We start from the raw sequence: 19,583 nt of genomic DNA, 5'->3' as shown, positions 1-19,583 counted from the left end.
TACTGAAGCTGGTGCTCCTGCCAGCTTCAAGGACAGAGCTAAGCCAAGAAAAGGCAGAGGCAAAAGGAAGGGTCTGTGTCTCATGCTCCCCCACATTATTGAGTGTCTCGTTAAAGAATTCAGCCAGCTCTGTGGGAAGAATGCGGTTCCCTCATAGTCCTGTCTGGGCCAGATCACCTCCCCACACCCTTTCCTGGGTAGAATAGGAGCCAGGCAGGACTGGAGAGGCTGGCTGTGCTGAATAAGATGCAGCCCAGGCTCAGTGGGGATACCTTAGCTCCCTCCTCTGGCAGGATTGGACAAGAACTGGCCCCGGGGCAAGCAGACGTCTCCCAGGAGGGAGTGAAGGCAGAAGGGCAGAGCACCAGATGGAAGATCGTGTCTGAGTCTCCATAGCCCGCACCACCTGCCAGTGCTTAATTTGTAATAAAAGAGGTGCTGGGGCTCACGCAATGAGGTGATGAGGCTCAAGCAATTTTTTTTTACTTTCATAACTGATGCAGCAAGCCCAAAGGTGCTGGGAATATGAACTGCCAAGCCTAGAGGTGCCAGGGCTAAGCCCTGGCACAGTTTAAGCACTGCCACTAGCTACACCTCTGACTGCAGGTCTCAGCCACCTCCTCCCCCTCTTTTACCAATGGGTCACAGATGGAGGGCTCCGGACACAACATGACTGAGACCTCCAGGGGAAACACAGGCCTATCTGGCTCATATGAATTCCATTCAACAGAGAGGAGTGGAGCTTTTGTGGAGCCCATCCTTAAGCTCCAGGCCAGTACCTTCCTTGGGAGATCCAGAAAGAGCCCATGTGTGGGAGGGGAGACAAATAAGCCTAGCCTCTTGGAGGACAGAAGTATCACTAGTCTCTTGAATATTTTCAGAGAAATCTCTGTGTCCAGTTTTACTTGAATAAGTAGCCTCTCACTATATAGGCCCTTTACAGGCATCCAAACCCAGGCAGGCATTCTCTCCGCTCCCTCCCTTGATCATGGAAACTCTGTGATGTGTTTCACACGGGTACATGGGGCTTTGGTCTTTGGGATCAGATGCTGAAACAAATCCATTCCCAGTTGTCTTTGTGATACAATGGAAAACTTTATGGAAAGACGAGGCAATTCAGTGTCATCGGAACAGTCACCTTATAGTTCTGGCTCCTACCATACTCATAGAAAAGACTACAGAAACCCTCAGGTGACATCAGACTACCACCGCTAAATAAATTAACAAATAGGGATTGTCATCGGACACCCTAAATGCCCCTCCAGGCTTTCACAAGCAATGCTAACACTGGGGTGGGGAGTAGGATTCACATCTGTTTCACACAGGTACGTAGGGTATTGGTATTTGGGATTAGATGCTGAGACAAATCAGTTCCCAGCTATCTTAGTGATTGTAATGAGCATTACAAACCTCATACAGAGTTGAGGCTGAAGGGAGAGGAGATCCTTCCCTGCTTACCAGTAATCATGCTGACCACACCCCTGCACCGCTCCCAGAACTGCCAGTCTTGGAGACAAGCAACCACAGCTGTGACCAATAAATAAAATGAAGCCAGCTATAAAAGAGGGAGAACAGAGAGGGAAGGGAAGTAGAAAAGGATAGCAGAAAAGTAACAATCCTGCACCAGGCTGTCTTTAAGAAACTGACAGGGAGACAAAAGGTGTCAAGCCCTGGAATTTAAAGGCTGACAAACTCAATTTAGTAAGTTCCTAATTTCACTAAGTTCCTAAAAGAGACTTGTCTTCAAAGCATTCCCATTTTAACCCTCCTTAGACAATTCCTATATTTTGCAGAGGGATGGCAGCATTTTTCTTTTCCCAACTTCAATCATTACTGTTCATCCTGTGCTTCCAGGGTCTCTCGCCGGGATCAGCCAATAATATTGGCTTTAGGGAAGAAGGAAATTGCTTATCTTTTGCCACACAATTTTTCTGATCCGGTTTCTGTACAGAGAGAAAGATGACAGAAAAGCACTGTATAATGTGGTTCCTGGAATGTCTTGGATTCAGGACAAACAAACACACATGGGATTGTCAGGGATGTCAATCGTAGACCTGAGCTAAGGATGGGTACTATCAGGTACCCCAGGTCTCGTCTCAGAAGAATGTTAGCAGAAATATCTCACTCACCATAAGACATTTTGGTAGGTTGCTGATCAATACCTTTGCATCTTGAAACAGTAAACCTTTCTGTGTGAGGACACAGGATGCGAGTTGGTGAATGGTATCTTGCAAAGCTGGGCAAGGTCACTGATATGTGTCTTACCAGCTATTACACTGTTCCCTAGGACAATAGAAAAGATAGGAATGGGAGAGTGACAGTGACAATGTTTATGCCTTTCTTGCTGTAGCGACTATGGCTCTCTGGCCTGATCAACTTAGTGTTGCATCTTTGGATGTCTCTGACTCACAGAAGAGGTCTGCAATTGCAAGACCAGTCCTGCATCTGGGATCAGACAGGTTTAAAATGAATACTTGGATAAAGTGATTATTGCTCTCATGGACCTCAGAAGAGAAGTCAACAAATAGAACATATTCTACTAGCTGATACAAAGACAATAGTTTAACTACCCTGTTAAATAAGTGAAACATAGCCTGGAGTTCTTCCAGGAGGATTTTACTGTGGGTGTATAAATGTCCAAGTTAAAATGTAAAGTCTCTGTAATATGTTGTCAGCATGTTCAAGAAAAAGAAGTTTTGTACAATTATCAACCCTAAACACTTTTTTTAGAGCATCAACCTTACTCCAATGCTGCAAGGTCATAGAGCATAAGAACACTGATCCATCGAGTCCAGTGTCATGTCTTCCAATGTGGCCAGTGCCAGATGCTTCAGAGAGAATGAACAGAATAGGGCAATTATCAATTGATTCATCCCCCATTCTCCATTCCCAGCTTCTGGCAGTCAGAGGTTTAGGGTTATGTTTCTGACCATCTTGGCTAATAGCCATTGATGGATCTATCCTCCATGAACTTATCTAATTCTTTGTTGAACCCAGTTATACTTTTGGCTTTCACAACATCTCCTGGCAATGAGTTCCACAGGTTGACTAGGTGTTGTGTGAAGAAGTACTTGTTTTAAATCAGTTGCCTAATAATTTTGTTGGGTGACCCCTGGTTCTTGTGTTATGTGAACGGGTAAATAACGCTTACCCATTCGCTTTCTCCACAGCATTCATGATTTATAGCTCTCTATCATATCCCCCCTTAGTCATCTCTTTTCTACACTGAACAATCCCAGACTTTTTAATCTCTCCTCGTATAAAAGCTGTTCTATATTCCTAATCATTTTGTTGCCCTTCTCTGTATCTTTTCCATTTCTAATATATCTTTTTTGAGGTGGGGCGACCACAACTGCATGCAGTATTCAAGGTCTGGGCATGCCATGTATTTATATACTGGCACTATGATATTTTCTGTCTTATTATCTATCCCTTTCCTAATGGTTCCTAATATTCTCTTAAATGTTTTGACTGCTGCTGCTTTTTTCAGAGCAGCTGTTTTCAGATATTTATCCACAGTGACTCCAAGATCTCTTTCTTGAGTGATAACAGCTAATTTAGACCCCAACGTTTTGTATGTATAGTTGGGATTATGTTTTCCAATGTGCATTACTTTGCATTTACCAGCATTGAATTTCATCTGCCATTTTGTTCTCCAGTCACCCGGTTTTGTGAGATCCCTTTGTAATTCTTCACAGTCAGTTTTGGATTTAACTATCTTGAGTAATTTAGTATCATCTGCAAACTTTTCCAAATTATTTATGAATATTTTGAACAGCACAGGTCCCAGTACAGAGTCTTGGAGGAACCCCACTATTTATGACTTTACATTGTGAAAACTGACCATTTATTCCTATCTTTGTTTCCTATCTTTTAACTGATCCATGAGAGGAATTTGCTTAAGAATCTTTGCTGAGGGAGATTGTCAAAGGCTTTGTGGCAGTCACAGTACACTATATCAACTGGATCACCTTTGTCCGCATGCTTGTTGACCCCCTCAAAGAATTCTAATACATTGGTGAGTTACGATTTTTCTTTAAAAAATCCAAGTTGACTCTTCCCAAACACATCATCTTCATCTATGTGTCTGATAATTCTGTTCTTTACTATAGTTTCAACCTATTTGCCTGGTTCTGAAGTTAGGTTTGCCAGCCTGTAATTGCCAGGATTGCCTCTTTAGCCTTTTTTAAAAATCAGCATTACATTAGCTATCCTCCAGTCATCTGGATAGCAATAGGTTATATACCACATTAGTAGTTCTGCAATTTCATATTTGAGTTCCTTCAGAACTCTTGGGTGACTACCATCTTATTCAGGTGACTTATTACTGTTTATCAATTTGTTCTAAAACCTCCTCTACTGACACCTCAATCTGGGGCAGTTCCTCAGATTTGTCATTTAAAAAGAATGACTCTGGTTTGGGAATCTCCCTCAAATGCTCTGCAGTGAAGACAGATGCAAAGAATTCATTTAGATACTCTGCAACAGCCTTGTCTTCCATGACTGCTCCTTTAACACCTTGATCATCCAGTGACCCAACTGACTGTGTGGCAGGCTTCCTGTTTCTGATGTACTTAAAAAAAATTTTGCTGTTAGTTTTTGTGTCTTTTGCTAGTTGCTCTTCAAATTCCTTTTTGGACTGCCTTATTATTCTTTTGCACTTGACTTGCCTAAGTTTATGCTCCTTTCTATTTTCCTCAGTAGGATTTGACTTCCAATTTTTATAAGATGCCTTTTTGCCTCTAATCACCTCTTTTAGTCTGCTGGTTAGCCATGGTGGCACTTTTTTGGTCCTTTTACTATTTTTTTATTTGGAGTGTAAAAGCATAACCTTGGATCTTCATTCTTCTCCTTATAACACTACCCAGACTGAACCCCTGCAGGAGGTGTCATTATACTTCCTATCCATTAGAGTAGGTCTCTCAATGGCTATGTTCTCCAATTAGATGAGCCTATTTTAAATGGGAACTTTCTCCAATAAGATACAGTATTGTACTTTTAATTTAGAAAGGTAGTCCTCTCATACCTATCGTAGCATTCATTCTCTAAGTAAATTCAAGAAATGTTCCTCCTTTGGTTAAGCATCAAAGTCCAGTCCTTAGAAGAACTGCTAGGCTCAGGGTAGAGTAGTCATCCTCTCCTGCATTTAGATATATTAGACGGCTACATGGCCATCAATACATAAATTCACCAAATTCTGCGTATTGGTCATCCAATCGTAGGCAATGCTATTTCTTTACTTTTGACAGCAGTCTTCTCCACATTTTAGAGAGAAAAGGTAGAAGAGATATTTATATATAATCAATTTCACTTTTGATATCTACTTTAAAAGAATGATCCTGCTTCCCACCCTGAATGCACACTGCTATTAAAATCCAATTGTAGCGAGATCTGTGGACCTTAGCATGAATAAGAACAGTAAAATGTATCCGTGCTCATATGAAAATTTCCTTTCTTCAAGTAATAAGGTCCACAGATATGCCCCACCCTGGAGACCAGAATACAGATGGAAATTAACATCTGAAGACTTGGGTTTGGTAGGCAGAATTTACCATGTTCTGCTGTAGAAGAAATTGTTGTGCTTTTTCTTCAGAGTATATTTACCGCAATACGTAATTTAGAAAAGTAGATTTGAATTATACTGGCTGTGAAATTTACCTCAACTGAAGGGAATTTCAGAAGACAGGGCATTCCCCTGCTGCCAGTGACTGACAGGTATGGTTCTTCCCCCAAGCTGGAAGCAGGCTGAAGTACCCATTTTACCTGATCTGTAGACTTTATTACTTAAAGGACATTTTCTGTGAGGCACAGGTTTTCCTCTTCTGTATTTTCAGGGTATCCTGGGTTGAATGTTAACAGTCATTTATAATAATACTATATGCTTCTCTTTTCTGTGGACCCAATGTTTCTTCCTAAATGCTCTCCTCATTTTCCATCCCCTCTTTTGCTTCACCTTTTGTATAGCTATCCATGAATGTACTATGTCCTCTCAGCCAAGGAATCTGAGGCCTTGTCTACACCAAAGGAAAAAGTCAATCTAAGTTACGCAATTTGGGTTACGTGAATAGCGTAACTCAAATCAACGTAGCTTAGATCTATACTTACCGTGGGGTCCACACTACGCGACGTTGACGGGAGACGCTATCCCATCAACTCCCCTTAATCTTCTCGATCAGGTGGAGTACAGGAGTCGATGGGAGAGCGATTGGTGGTTGATTTAGCAGGTCTTCACTAGACCCACTAAATCGATCGCCGATGCATCGATTGCCGCAACATCAATCTTCTGGTAAGTGTAGACAAGCCATAAGAGTAGCTCCTTCAGAGTCTATCAACACTGGTCCCTAGATATCTTGAGGAGTCCTTAATTGCCAATCTCAATGATCACTTTCTCCACAGAAGAGCTTTTCATGATTCCTTAATAACGTCCAAAGAATTAACTGGTACCATAAATTAAGTATATGGTCTTTCATCTGATCATGATCTGATAAGGCTTTTACACTTTTATATAGCAACTTTTATCCTGAAGGTTTGCTGATATTTTATTTTACTTACTGACTGTGTACATAACATATCTATCTGTCAAGTTATGAATAACTTTACATATTACTGAAGTACAACTAGCTCTGTAAAGTGTTGGTGTCATTTAAATTCTCTTCACCAAGCTAAAGTAAATTATGTGCAGTTATTTGAAAACAATAAAGCAAAGCAAGAAATATTGGCCTGAGCTCTGTTAGATATAAGTGTAAATTACACTTACACCCACTGTAAGGCCCCTTTACACTACCAGAATGGTATAAAGGGCCCTCAGTGGAACTGAGAATTCAGGTCATTTAGTCCATTGTTCTTGAATCCACACGACATATTAAGGCAGTGATACTCACCCCTCAATGGTTCAGGAGCCAAATTAGCGATCAACGTTACCCCAAAGAGCCACAGTAGTGTGAATTCATTGTTTCATTTACTGTTTACAATCGATACTAATAACATAATAAAAGTATCCTGATTGGTTAATAATTAAATCACAGTGTTTTAATATCATGTGCTGCAAACAGCCGCAGGAGACACATTAAAGAGCCACTTGTAGCTCGCAAGCCTCAACTTGAGTATCACTGCATTAAGGTATTGTTCTTATCTTTACGTTAGAAGATCATGAAGGTACCGACTAAACACTAACTAGAGAATTTGTACTGTTTCCGAAGCAATAGGAAGAGAAGTAACTATCTTGGTGGCCAGCAGAATGGACACAACACTATTAATGTTGCATTTTGTGCTATTGAAAAAGATCATTAAAATGGACCAAATGTATCTGTTGGTAAATCTGATAGAGCTAATTTCCAGTGAGGCATAAGAAGCTTCCATGTTGCAGAGTTCCTACCATGGAATAACATTAATATTACTATGTTTTGAGCTGGTGCTACATCTAAACATTTATGAAATTCGGGGGACTAATCTATAAACATAAATTCAAAAGACAGAAGAAAAGCAAAGAGCTCAAAAGAGATGTATGGAACCTTTATCATCATGGAGAAAGAAGTTGGACACCCATAAGAATGTGAGCTGATGGTCCATTTGTTGGCAAGTTTAAGACCGAAGACTATGGTGGAATTTTACCAAAGCAGATAAAAGAGCCTTCCTAGTTCAGATATTTTGTACTTTCCCCAAAGATTGCAAAAATTCACAGAGCACTTCGACCGCATTTACAAAACATCAGTGTCCTGGGGACTAAGGGAAGAAATGGAAAGTTTCACAGTAAGGAGGATGGTTTCCTGTGGAAGAGTTTAGTCGTCTCTCTTTTTCCAGGCACTGCTGCTCAAAAGGAGAGTTGGACGAGGTTTGTGTTGGCTGAAAAAAGGAGTATCTGACAAAACATTCTGGTGACAGGCACTAATGAAAAAATGTTGTCTTCTCTTCCTCTTGTGATGTACAGAAACCATACATTCTCCACCTGGCACCTCTCAGGGACTAAACTTATATTATACTTCTGTTAAGTTGCATCAATGCACTCTGTCAAAAGCAGCCAAATATAAACATCTCAGAACAGTTCCTTTTTGGCAGCATATTATATGATCATTGGTGCTGTGACAATTTTAAAAAGAAGCAGCAGGATTAATTACTAGAACAACCAGCAGTGTTTATTGGACACGCATTTGCTTGAAAATCCACCTGGAAATGAAGGAAGCATGTTATGAAACAAAGATGCCCCCCTGTTCCTTCAGCCTAAAACCTAGCACCAGGGATTCTCTATTTCATAGAGTGCCAGCACTAATACTCTCTCAGTGTTGGAGGGAAAAATACAGAGGAGCCACTGTGTTCTCTCCTTTCTGTGAATTGAGTAGCATTGCAGACATATTTTTTTACCATCCACACTCTATAGTAGATGAAAGTGTATGATCCCATTTTTGTGAACCACTCATTTGGGTGGCAGTCACCTCTTACTCTTCTCAGTTCCTTCTTCATGCAGAAGACATGCTGTGAACTGCCGTGCTCAAACTCTTCTCTCTCAAGCTCACACTTACCAACCCAACACCACTTAGAAATCTTCTCAGATATTGGTTGGCAAACTATATCTATTTTGTTTCACATCTCCCAGGAAGATTGAGTGTGGCAGATGGAAGGCCATTGCCCTGACAAAGAGAGGGAACACAGATGAAGGATTAGTGTTTAACATTTTGAGCCTGCTATCTTCCCTCAAAGGTCTGAACCAAAAGATCTGAATTTTTAAAAGGTGGTTTTACATGGGATCTGACTGAATGATTTATACAAGCAATTCCCTCAAAGAACGTTGTAATAGATTTGACAAGTCTAGAAGCTATGACATTCATTATTGTTATTATTTTATTTGTATTATCTTAGCACATAGGAGCTCAAGCCATGAAGTTCCCATCAACCACCAATGACACCCAATATTTGACAGAATTCAGAGCTACCGAAAGTGGGCATTCCCCTGCCATAGTCCATATACCCATAAACACCTTTGAATGCATCTTATTAAAAAAAAACACTATGTAATTTTCCTGTCCTTGGATGTAAGGTTTTTTGTTTTTGTTTCAATAACAAAGACACTTTCTCTTATTTTTACAAAGACACAAAAGTGTGGAAGAATTTAGAGCATCATGTTTCAGAGTGGAACTCAGATTTTATTTTGGTTTTTATCTATACTAGCAACCAGCAATTTATAGAACTGATCTTGAATAAACATATCTTCCATTCTGATAGTTTTGCAGCCTTAACTTAGACAATGAAATTATCCAGCCTCCTCCATGAGAATTTATTGCATAATGTATAGTGCTTACAATCATTTGGCTGGCCTAAGTCTTTATTATTTCAGTTGTGGGGAGGGTGTGAAGCCACCAGGAGCAGTGAACTAGGGTCTGATCCAAAGCCCATTGAATGAAATGAATGGACTTCTGTTCCCTTCAGTGGGCTTGTGATCAGGCCCCCTGCGAGGAGCATTTTCTAGAAGTTAAAACATTAGAATGAAAGTCAGGATATCTGGTTCCTGGCTCTGTCACAGATTTGCTGTGCAGTCTTGGGATCTCCAGTCTGTCTTGCCATCCATGCAAGCTGGACTTAGTGATAAATGATCACTTACACCAAAAATCACAAAATATTCAGGTTCTTCCAGTCCCAAGAGACCAGTCACTCACCCTAGATCAATTTGTACCTTAGATCTTATACCAAAGATAATGCCTGTAGCCAATCCTGTAATTAACTAAATGTTTATTAACTAGGAAAAAGAAATAAGAGTTATTTACAGGTTAAAGCAAGCAATCATATATGCAGTCTGTGATTCAAAAGACGACAGATATGTAGTAATATATCAGCATTGAATGTCTTTTTAGGACTTAACCCAGGTTGACCCTGGGGATCTCTGCTTCCTGTTTCTCAGTGCCAGCCCTTGTAAGAATCCAAATAACAAAGATGATAAATCTTCATGTTAGCTATTTGTATTTCCCTCTTCCGCCATTCAAACCGATGGGATGAAGCCTTCTGTACTTCTCCATGGGTGAAAGGGGCAATCAATAAAGCTTTTGTCCTGCAATGGCCCACTTAATTTTTGATAGTCCTCCCAGATGGCCAGTCTTCCCGTCTGAGTTCTCAAGTTCAGAGCAGGATTTTTACAATTATAAAACAAGCTTATATTTTACCTTGTATCATAGAATACAGACATTACAAGTAAGATTAATGGATGCACCAATTTACAAGCATTTCATATAGTTTAAACACTAAATACATTCTTATAAGACTAATACCTCTTTTGAACAGAACTAAAACAGGTGAGCTGGTTTGGTTTTCAGCTATGAGTTTCAGTTCTTATCTAATGCCTATGGCCTTGGCCACAGCTGGCACTTGGTTTACCAGCATCATACCTGTAACCATGTGTCACATGCTGCAAGCAGAATTGTCTCCATAATTGATTTCCACTATATTTCTCGGATTCCTTCGCTGGCTGCTGAGAAGACTGTTTCTCCCTTTGGAAGTATGAGGCAGAAAAAGAAGAAGAATTTCATTCCTCAGAGCTGATCCAGATCATGACTGGAGAAGATATTTGACTAATGCAGTGACCCTGTTGTCTCTCCTCATGCGCACTATTCCAGGATCATATTATACTAGTAGGAGTGCAACGGTAAACAAATGGGTTTATTCTGTGATGCCATAGGAGTTGGAGAAGAACTATCCCCCTATTTTCTGAAAACTTCAACCTAGTAATTATTGAGAATGGAAAAAGTCATATTACCTCAAAACAAAACATCCAACTCTCTCTTCTACGGCAGTAGCTCAAAGCTCTTCACTTGATCTTATAGTCTGCTAACGAAGTTCAAGTTTGCTAAATCATTGTTCTGCACATGGCTTTAGGAACCAGAAATCTTTGGATTGAGCATGAGGACAAAGTCAAGCTCACTTTGATATACAGGGAACCAGTCATAAAAATTCCTGCAGGAATTGTACTGAGGACTCCAAACTTTCCAGGAAGCCAACAAAGCGAAGACTATTCTGCAACTTCTGCTTTCAGTATTATTGATCTTGAGAGTCTTTTCTTTAAACATAGGGTGTCCCCTCCATTTTTAGCTTCCCACTGTTTAGTCTACACTATGTGACTCAATAATTCAAACTGACAATTCTACCAAACATTTCTTAGGGAAGCTCAATCATCTTCCATCCATCATCCTCCACCCACCGTCTAGCACCTCCTCTGGACAGCTACCAGAGAGTGGTCCTACTGGGTTCCAGAGAACTGGGCAGGCGCAAGCTTGCACATGACTAAAGGACCCTCCCCCAGCCTATGGGGGGGATCCACTGAGCCCAGGACTCAAATTATTATGGGGCAGGGAGAGGAACAGAAAAAATAACAAGGACATGGTGTGACGGTCAAAGGGTCAAAAGTAGGGAACTGGAAAGGGACACCAAGCAGAAAACCTTGGACAGCACCCACTGCTCCTCGAAGGTGTCAAGGGAGCCAGCGGACACCGCCCAGATGAACTCTGCCCAGATACGTGAGTGGAGATAGGAACGGAAATAGGACCCACAGTCACAGAGAACCCCTTCAGCCAACATCCTCTCCCTGGTGTTATAGATGGCCACTTTGGCCACCAGTAGGAGGAGGTTGACTTGGAGGTCCTGCAACTTTGTGGGGCCATGGATAGGGTGTGCATATAAGAAAAGGTGGGGGGAGAAGTGCAGCCAGAAATGCAACAGTAGGTCTAGGAGGAACGGGAAAAGGGGCTGCAACCTGGTGCACTCAAGGTAGACATGCGCCAGTGTCTCCCTCATGCCGCGAAAAGGACAGGCATCAGGGACAGGGTGAGCCGTGGGACCAAAGTGGAATATAGGCTGACCCACCAGGGTTTCTCACCCTCAATAGATGGCAATAAGTCCCACTACTTAGTATCGGGGTGGGACACATGGGTAAGGATATGGAGAGGATGGAGCATGAGTGTGTACATATGTGCCCTTGGTGCGGTTCGAAAGTGAACCGGCTGTAGGTCCCGCAGCCGGTTCGAGGTGTGTGAGTGGAACGGCCGGGGGAACTCATGGGGAAAGGGCCCTATGAACAGATCTGGAGGGCTTGAGATGTGGGGTGGGCGGGGAGCACCCTCCTCCAGGACCCGCTTGAGGTAAGCCTGAAAAGCGGGCGATAAAGCTGCCCTCACCACCTGAAGTATGTACTGCAGAGTTCAAAGGGTGGAGAGCCCCATGCACTGAGCGAGTGACAGGGGATCCACCCAGGCTCCCCGGGCATAGTCCAGGAGGTCTCTGATTCTGGTGACTCCTGACAGGACCAGCTGCTGGCACACCAAGGGGGACTCCACCATCTGCACACCAAGTTGGGGATTGTGTAGCAGGGGCTCCATATGGAAATCTACCTCCTCAGCGGCTGTCACGGACCTAGTTGCTGATACCAGCTTCCAGGTCTGGAGGAGGTCCAGAAGCTCATAGAGGTTTCGCAGAAGACTTCTCGGATGGAGATAAAAGAGCTGCCAGTCATATCAGAGCCCTTGGAAGCAAGGAAGGCGTGCACCAACGTGCTCCACACCGGACTACCTGCACTATAAAGAAGTCTCTGCAGGGCCTGGAGGCAGAAGGCATAGATTTGAGTGCGGAGGCAGATCAGGCCCTGTACTCCTTCCTCCAGGAGGATACTCAAGACTCTGCAGAGATCCAGTGCAGTCCTGGCCAAAAGAACTCCAGGACCACCTTCTGGAGGTAAGCAAGGAAACCAGGATCAAGGTGTTGAGCTGGTGCCAGAGCATGGACCGGACTAGCTGATTGAACACCACTGCCCTCCCCCACAGGGAAAGGCACCGGAGTAGTCCTGTCCACTTCCACAACTGCTCAAACACCCTGCCCTCCAAACCTTGCCAGTTCTCCGGCGGAGAAGGATGCATGGTGGTAAGGTAAACACCGAAATAGAGCAGCAGATCCGCACTCCACCGAATGGCCTGAAGCCTGGGTGGAAGGGTGCTCACCTGCCATTTGTCCCCAACCACCAGGTCAGAGCTCTTGACCCAGTTGACCCGGGTGGAGAAGGCCATCGAGTAGATGGCCTGGCAAGCCTACACCCGTACCAGGTCACCCAGGACCTTGACCACGAGAAGCACGTCATTGGCATTCACTAACAGGATCAGCCACAACTCTGGCTCACAGAGCACCAACCCCATCAACCTCCTACAGAGGATATGGAGGAAGGGCTCAATGGTCAGAGTGTACAGCTTGCCCGACAGCAGACACCCCTGATGCACCCCTCACCTGAAGCTGACCGGTGCGGTCAGGGTTCAGTGGAACTTAACCAAACACTCTGCGGAGGTGTACAGCACCTGGAAAAAACTCACAAACTGGGGTCTGAAGCCGAATGCCCACAAAGTGCCCAGGAGATACCCATGGTCCACTCTGTCGAATGCCTTCTCCTGGTCCAGGGACAGGAAGGCGAACAACAAACCATCCCTACACCTGAGCTCTAAGAGGTCCCAGACCAGATATAGATGATCAAAGATGGTGCGGCCCAGGATGGGGTAGGTCTGGTTAGGGTGGACCAGGTCCAACAGCACAGACTCCAGCCACAGTGAGATGGCTTTCACTACAGCTTTGTAATCTGTGCTGAGGAGCAAGACGGGACACCAGTTCTGAAGGTTACGGAGGTCCCCCTTCTTTGGAAGCAAGGCGAGCACAGCCCGCCTTCACGACAGAGGGAGGACCGCGCTCCCCAAGGACTCGGTCCAGATAGCGACAAGGTCCGGGCCAAGGACATCTTAGAACATGCGGTAGAACTCCACGGTCAGCCCGTCCATGCCCAGAGAATTATTAGTGGGCATGAGATGGAGGGCTTCTGAGAACTTGGCCAGCGTGAGAGGTAGCTCCAGCTGGTCCCGGTCGCATGCACTGACAATTGGGAGTCTGTCCCAAAGCACTCTGCAGGCTTCGCCGTCGGTCGGATCAGGGAGAAAAGAGTGGCATAGAAGGCCTTAGCCCTTCCATGCATCTCCTCCAGATCCATGAGGGGGGCACCATCCTCTGCCAAAAGGCAGGTCATGTGCTTCTTAGCTCCCATCTTTTTCTCCCGGGAGTAGAAGAAGCAGGAGCCACAGTCCTTCTGAAGGAGATGGATACAGGATCGAACAAACGTGCCCCAGCCCGATGGTCCTCAAGGGCTCGGAGCTTCTCCCAGCATACGCCACAGAGGGATGGATTCCCAGGGCTGGCGGCTAGACGCCTCTCCAGCTCCAAAACCTCCTGCTCCAGCTGCTCTATCACCACATCCCTCTGCCAGCTGGCGCTCCAAGTGTATTCACAACAGAAGAGCCAGACATGCACCTTCCCCACAACCACTGCGCCGAGGGAAAGGCATGTATCTGCACTCATCAGGACAGCCAAAACTCCTGGAAGGACGCCACGAAGCCCACATCCTCCAGCAGGCTATTGTTAAAGTGCCAATAGGCCGGACCCAGCCTCTTCAAAGTCAGAGAGGCTGTCACAGCTACCAAATGGTGGTCAGAGAGCACAGGGCTGACTGGATGCTGGAGGAGTGGACCTGCAAGAGGTGATGGTGAGATAAATAAATGCGAAGCAACCAGGAGTGATGCGCCTGATCTGCTTCCACCCAGTCATAAGTAAAGGTAAACTCATCGGCTGAGTGGTGGTTGTGCCAGACTTCCACCAGGGAGCAATGGCCTATGATCTCCTGGAGGACGTCCGCGGTGGCCGGGCACTGCTCAGCCCCGAGCGGTCCCGCTCTTCGAGGGCAGTGTTGAAATCTCCGCCCAGGACCAGGCACTCACGAGGATCCAAGGAGCTGAGGAAGGCGGACGCCTGCTGAAAAAAACTCACCTACTCTGGGCCCAATGTCAGGGCATAGACATTGACAAGGTTGAATGTCAGCCCCTCCACGCGGGCCTGGAGGTGCAGTAGGCGGCCTGGCACAACCTCAGCAACCCCCAGCACCTCAAGCCATAGGTCAGGGGAAAACAGGGTGGCCATTCCAACAGTACGAACTGTGAGGTGGCTAAAATACACCGTCCCCCCATTCCAGCCACCAGCGAGCTTTTCAATGGCTGGATCCGTATGGGTCTCCTGCAGGAAAACCACAGATTACCCCCCGTCCCGAAGGAAGAAGAGTACCTGGCAGCTGCGGAGACCTATCCTACAGCCCCAGGTGTTTAGTATGACGAAGGTGATTGGTGCCATAATGAGGGCTGAGGAGGATCCTCATGGGAAGGAATGCTAACGGCCTCCGTTGGACCCTGCAACAGTCTGTGACCAACCCTGAAAGCCATCGGAGAGTCACGAAAGCTGTGGGCCTGCTGGTAGGCCATAGCATCCTGCCTCCCAGTCCCTTTACCCTCCCCCAAATGGCCCTTATGGCCTGGAGGACATGATGGAAGTCCCTCCCCCATCCCCAGTGCGGGAGAGCGAGCTGCACCTTATTCCGGGAACCACAAGTGTCCAGGAGAAAGACGTGCAGCTTGTCTCACAGCACATCAGGGGCTGGGGTCGCAGAACTCTGGGCGTCCTCCGGCCAGATCCCCATGGCCTACTGCGACAGGCAGGCCGGGAGCAAACCCTCAGCATGGTGCCTGTTCTGCTGGTGCCACACAGTCCATCTCAGACCCCGGAATTGGGAGGGGGGAATGGAGGGAAAATAGCACCCCTAAGGGGTCTGGTGAGAGGAACACGAAAACCGGCCCCTGAGGGCTATCGAACAGAAAGGGAAACAAGATGACCCTGGGGGTGGCAATAACATGGGTGGAAGGGGAGGAAGCAGGAATGGCATCAGGGACGGGAATGGGACCAGGATCGGGCAGGGGCCGGGGCAGAGTTGAGACTGGGGGTCCTAGCAGCCAAGCTACTGGGATGCGGCACCTCTTGACCGGGCCTGTGGGTCAAGGGAATGGGAAAAGGGCCCTCAGTGATGCCAGGTTTGGGCGCCATAACAGACTTCGCACCCGCAGCCACGCATCAGGGAGCGGGGTATCTGCAGTCGGGCCCCCGACTGGAAGGGAAGACAGCTGCCCTGCATCGGTAGGAGGTGCACCCAGTGGCTCGAGGCCTGGCCGCTCAGCACCTGCCATTGCCTCAGTGGGCTTGGCAGCCATGAGCAGAGTGCCGTCCATGGCCGGGCCAGTGGACGAACCCAGGGGCACCCCCAAAGTAAGAGCGGTGGCAGCAGTCAGGGGGAGGGGAGAAAGGAGAAGAGGGGGCAGCGTAAAGGAACCACTGCCTGGATCGAGGGCCGCTGGTCATTGGGGTCAGACCCAGGGCCTTGATCGCCTCAAAAATGGAGCAGAAGTCCCCACCCGCTATCCCGGGGTCCTCCCCACCAGCAACCAAGTCAGCACTCACCTCGGTGCCACTGGAGAGCGCAGATGATATGGGGATATGGGAGCCTCCATCTGAGGCCCCCACAAGAAGGGACTCCAGAAGTGGGGAGATTCTGCCCCCCATTGCTGCCACGACTTTCCCAGCTGCCTCTAGTTGTTGGGCCTTATCGGGGGCGCGATGGAAGGCTCTAGAGCAGCAGCGCCCCTCCGCATCAAGGGGGAGGTGCTGAGCCTGTATCTTCTGCTTGCCCCACTTCCCCTGGACAAGGACCCGGCCCTCCAAGATGTTAGCGGAGGGCTGGCAAGCAGGGCTGGGGCCAGGGGGCAAGGACGATGGTACTGGAGGTCGGAGAGGTAATGGGGTGGGGGGCAGAGCAGGGAAGGGAAAGCTTCCCCTGGGGCGGGCCCTCTTCCATGCCCGGACGTGGCTTTGCTGTCCTCTCCTCCGCAGACCCTGCTGAACTACATATGATGGAGGTGGGGCCCGCCTGCTCGTCTGGGTGCAATGGGGAACTACCCCCGTGGCCCAAATGGAGGCAGTGGCAGGCAGGGGAGAAGGAGGGATGACTACTGGTGCCAGGTAACCAGGGTCGCTGGTGGTGACAGGGCTGGTGCCCTCCCGGGACTCGGGGGTCCCAGGAGTCCCACGGTGCCGGGCCAGGGGCAGACGTGTCCTGTCGCCCAGCAGAAGTAACCCCAGGGCCTTCTCTGAAGAGTAGTACACCCGCTACCAGGACACCTGGGGGGCACCAAAAAGGACCCGTCACACGCCGCCGGCAGCAGTTGAATCTGCACCTGCCAGCATAGGCGCCAACCCCTCATGGCGCCGGAAGGTGCTCATGCCCCTCACGCCCCCGGCCCTACCCCAACTCCACCCCTGCCCTGCCCCTATTCCAACCCCTTCTCCCAAAGTCCCCGCCCCAACTCCGCCCCCTCCATGTCCCTATTGGACCCCTCCCCAAATCCCCGCCCCAGCCCCGCCTCATCCCCTGAGTGCTTTGCGTTCCCCCTCCTCCCTCCCAGCACTTGCTGTGCAAAACAACTGTTTTGCAGTTCAAGAGTTGGGAGGGACAGGGGAAAAGCGGGCATGGGGCATGCTTGCGGAGGAGGTGGAAGCGGAGTGGAGGCGAAGGTGAGCTGAGGTGGGGCGGGGAGCTGGCAGTGGGTGCAGAGAACTCACCAATTTTTCCCCGTGGGTGCTCCAGCCCCAGAGCACCCCCGGAGTCAGTGCCTATGCCTGCTGGTGGAATGAGAGGATGTGACAGAGGGCGGGGTCCTTGCAGCCTAGCAGGAGAGGGCTGATCACCAACAGGGGCTTCCCCAGGGAAGAAAGGAAAGGCAAAATGGCAGCATTGAGAAAGAAGGGTGGGACAAAGGTAAAAACCACCTGTACCCCCAGGTCTTCCAAAGGCTCTAGGGGGACGTACATGCCCTCATGGCCAGGCCCTTCTCCACCACTTCCTGGGCAGTGGTCTCAGATGCCAGGAAGACGACCACCTTCCCGTACATTTTAGAGGCTGCCTCCAGGGCTGTAGGCCCCACCACCCTCACCAATGCCCGCACATAGGTCTCGACATGGGGCGAGGTGGGAAACAGGAGGCAGCGGATGCCATGCTTCCTGGTCAGGGTGGGAAAGGGGCCCCGGCTGCCAGGAATGGAACTGGAGGCAGTGGCAGGGGTAGATGACAAAGTGGCGGGCAGGGGGACTGCCACCACCTGGGCATACGCTCTGGGGGATGGGGGGAGGGACGCCCCCAGAGCTGGTTGAAGGAACGGCAAGGGATAGGGTGGGGGGCCATGGCCAACGGCAGGGCCACAGTGGAGGGTGCAGCCCCTACTACGGAGGGGCTTGGGGTGCCGAGTGGGGCTTTTGACCTTTTTCTTCCTCTGCCCTTTCTGTCAGTCGAGGGGGGGGGCTCCCCAAGAACAGAGGAGATAGGAGACATGGCAGCAACAGAATCTATACCCATGCCTGCCGCCGGTACCCCAGCGGGGGCAATGGCAAGCAGTCTGGCAGCAGCGATCGAGAGGGACAGATGGGAGAGCAGGTGGAGGGGAGGCAGCAGGGGCAACCCTGGGCCATTTCCCCCACCATTCGCAGAGGGGACAGGGATGAGCACTGAAAAGAAGGGGGAAAAAAGAGAGGGAAACGGGAAGAGGTAAAGCCAACCGCTCCTCCCCGCTAGGCTGCAGGCAGGGGAGGAGGGCGCCAAGGAGAGGGGGGGCTCAGGGACAATCAAGGCAGGAAGGATGCGATCACTGACACGTGGTGGAAATACCGGCTCCTCTGGCTGCACTGGGGAGGGGAGTGATCACAATATCATAAGGGGGTGCAGTGAACAAAGGGGCTCAACAGAAAATGGGAAGGGGCACAAGTGCATGGCAGGGACATAGGCGCATGGAGTGAGGGGGCTGGACAAGGGGGGGGGGGACAACAAAAGGTGAGGGGAGAAAGGAACGGGCTGGAAGCAGACTGGGGCCAGGATAGGAAACCCACTGGGACCAGCAGCAAGGGCCAGAGCAGGGCAGGCAAAACTAGCAAACACCAAGGGACTGGAGCGGGGCAGGCAAACAAACAGAAGGGCTCAATGTCTCTCCCCCCACCTTCTGAACAACAACAAGAATCACCACCACAGGAGTAAAGATGTTAAAGTCACTCAGTCTTGTGAAAAAAACCCTCCACAATGTCCTGCAGTAGCTCCAGGTGTACCACGCACTGCAACTCCTCTTTCTCTTCCTCATACCAGCAGCAAGTTCCACAGCAGCAAACAGCCAGCCGAGAGAGCCCCCACAGATGGTAGCAGGGTCCCCCACTCCCCCTCTGGGGAGCAGGCCAGCAGGACTCCCCAAGGAATAGCTGCAACCAGCTGGTGAGGGAGCGGGGGTCTGGCCCAGACAAAAGCTAAAGAGGGTGCTCTGGGCCCAGCAACAGCAGCTCCACACCCACAAGAGAATGGTGGAAGACAGGTATATCAGCCCTAGAATGGTCAAGACCCTGTCCCCAGGAGCTGAAAACAGCTTATCTCAGGTCAACAAGGGACTCCCGAGTCCAATTAAGGATCTTTAAAATACCCTTTTTCTGGTGAGAGAGAATGAGGACAGATGGAATATAAGCTGTGGCAGGAAGAAATGGCTTCTCCTAGGTGTAAGGCGGCTCTCTTCCCTATAGGGGAAGCAACCATGCTAACAGACTGTTTGGGTAAGGACTGGCATCAAGAGGCCAGCATAATGAGGCAATACCCACCCAGGGAAAGGTATTCTCTTTTTGTG

The 19,583-nt window shown here is 48.2% G+C and overlaps 1 protein-coding gene across 2 annotated transcripts in view; it reads left to right on the top strand.

The window, feature by feature from the left end:
• KCND2 (potassium voltage-gated channel subfamily D member 2) overlaps positions 1-19,583 on the top strand; it is a 440,517-nt gene that overhangs the window by 398,596 nt on the left and 22,338 nt on the right. The window lies entirely within an intron of this gene.

The sequence above is a fragment of the Malaclemys terrapin genome, chromosome 1 (genome assembly GCF_027887155.1).
Source record: "Malaclemys terrapin pileata isolate rMalTer1 chromosome 1, rMalTer1.hap1, whole genome shotgun sequence".
Classification (NCBI taxonomy): Eukaryota; Metazoa; Chordata; order Testudines; family Emydidae; genus Malaclemys; species Malaclemys terrapin.
This window is presented reverse-complemented; position numbering and strand designations above follow the sequence as displayed.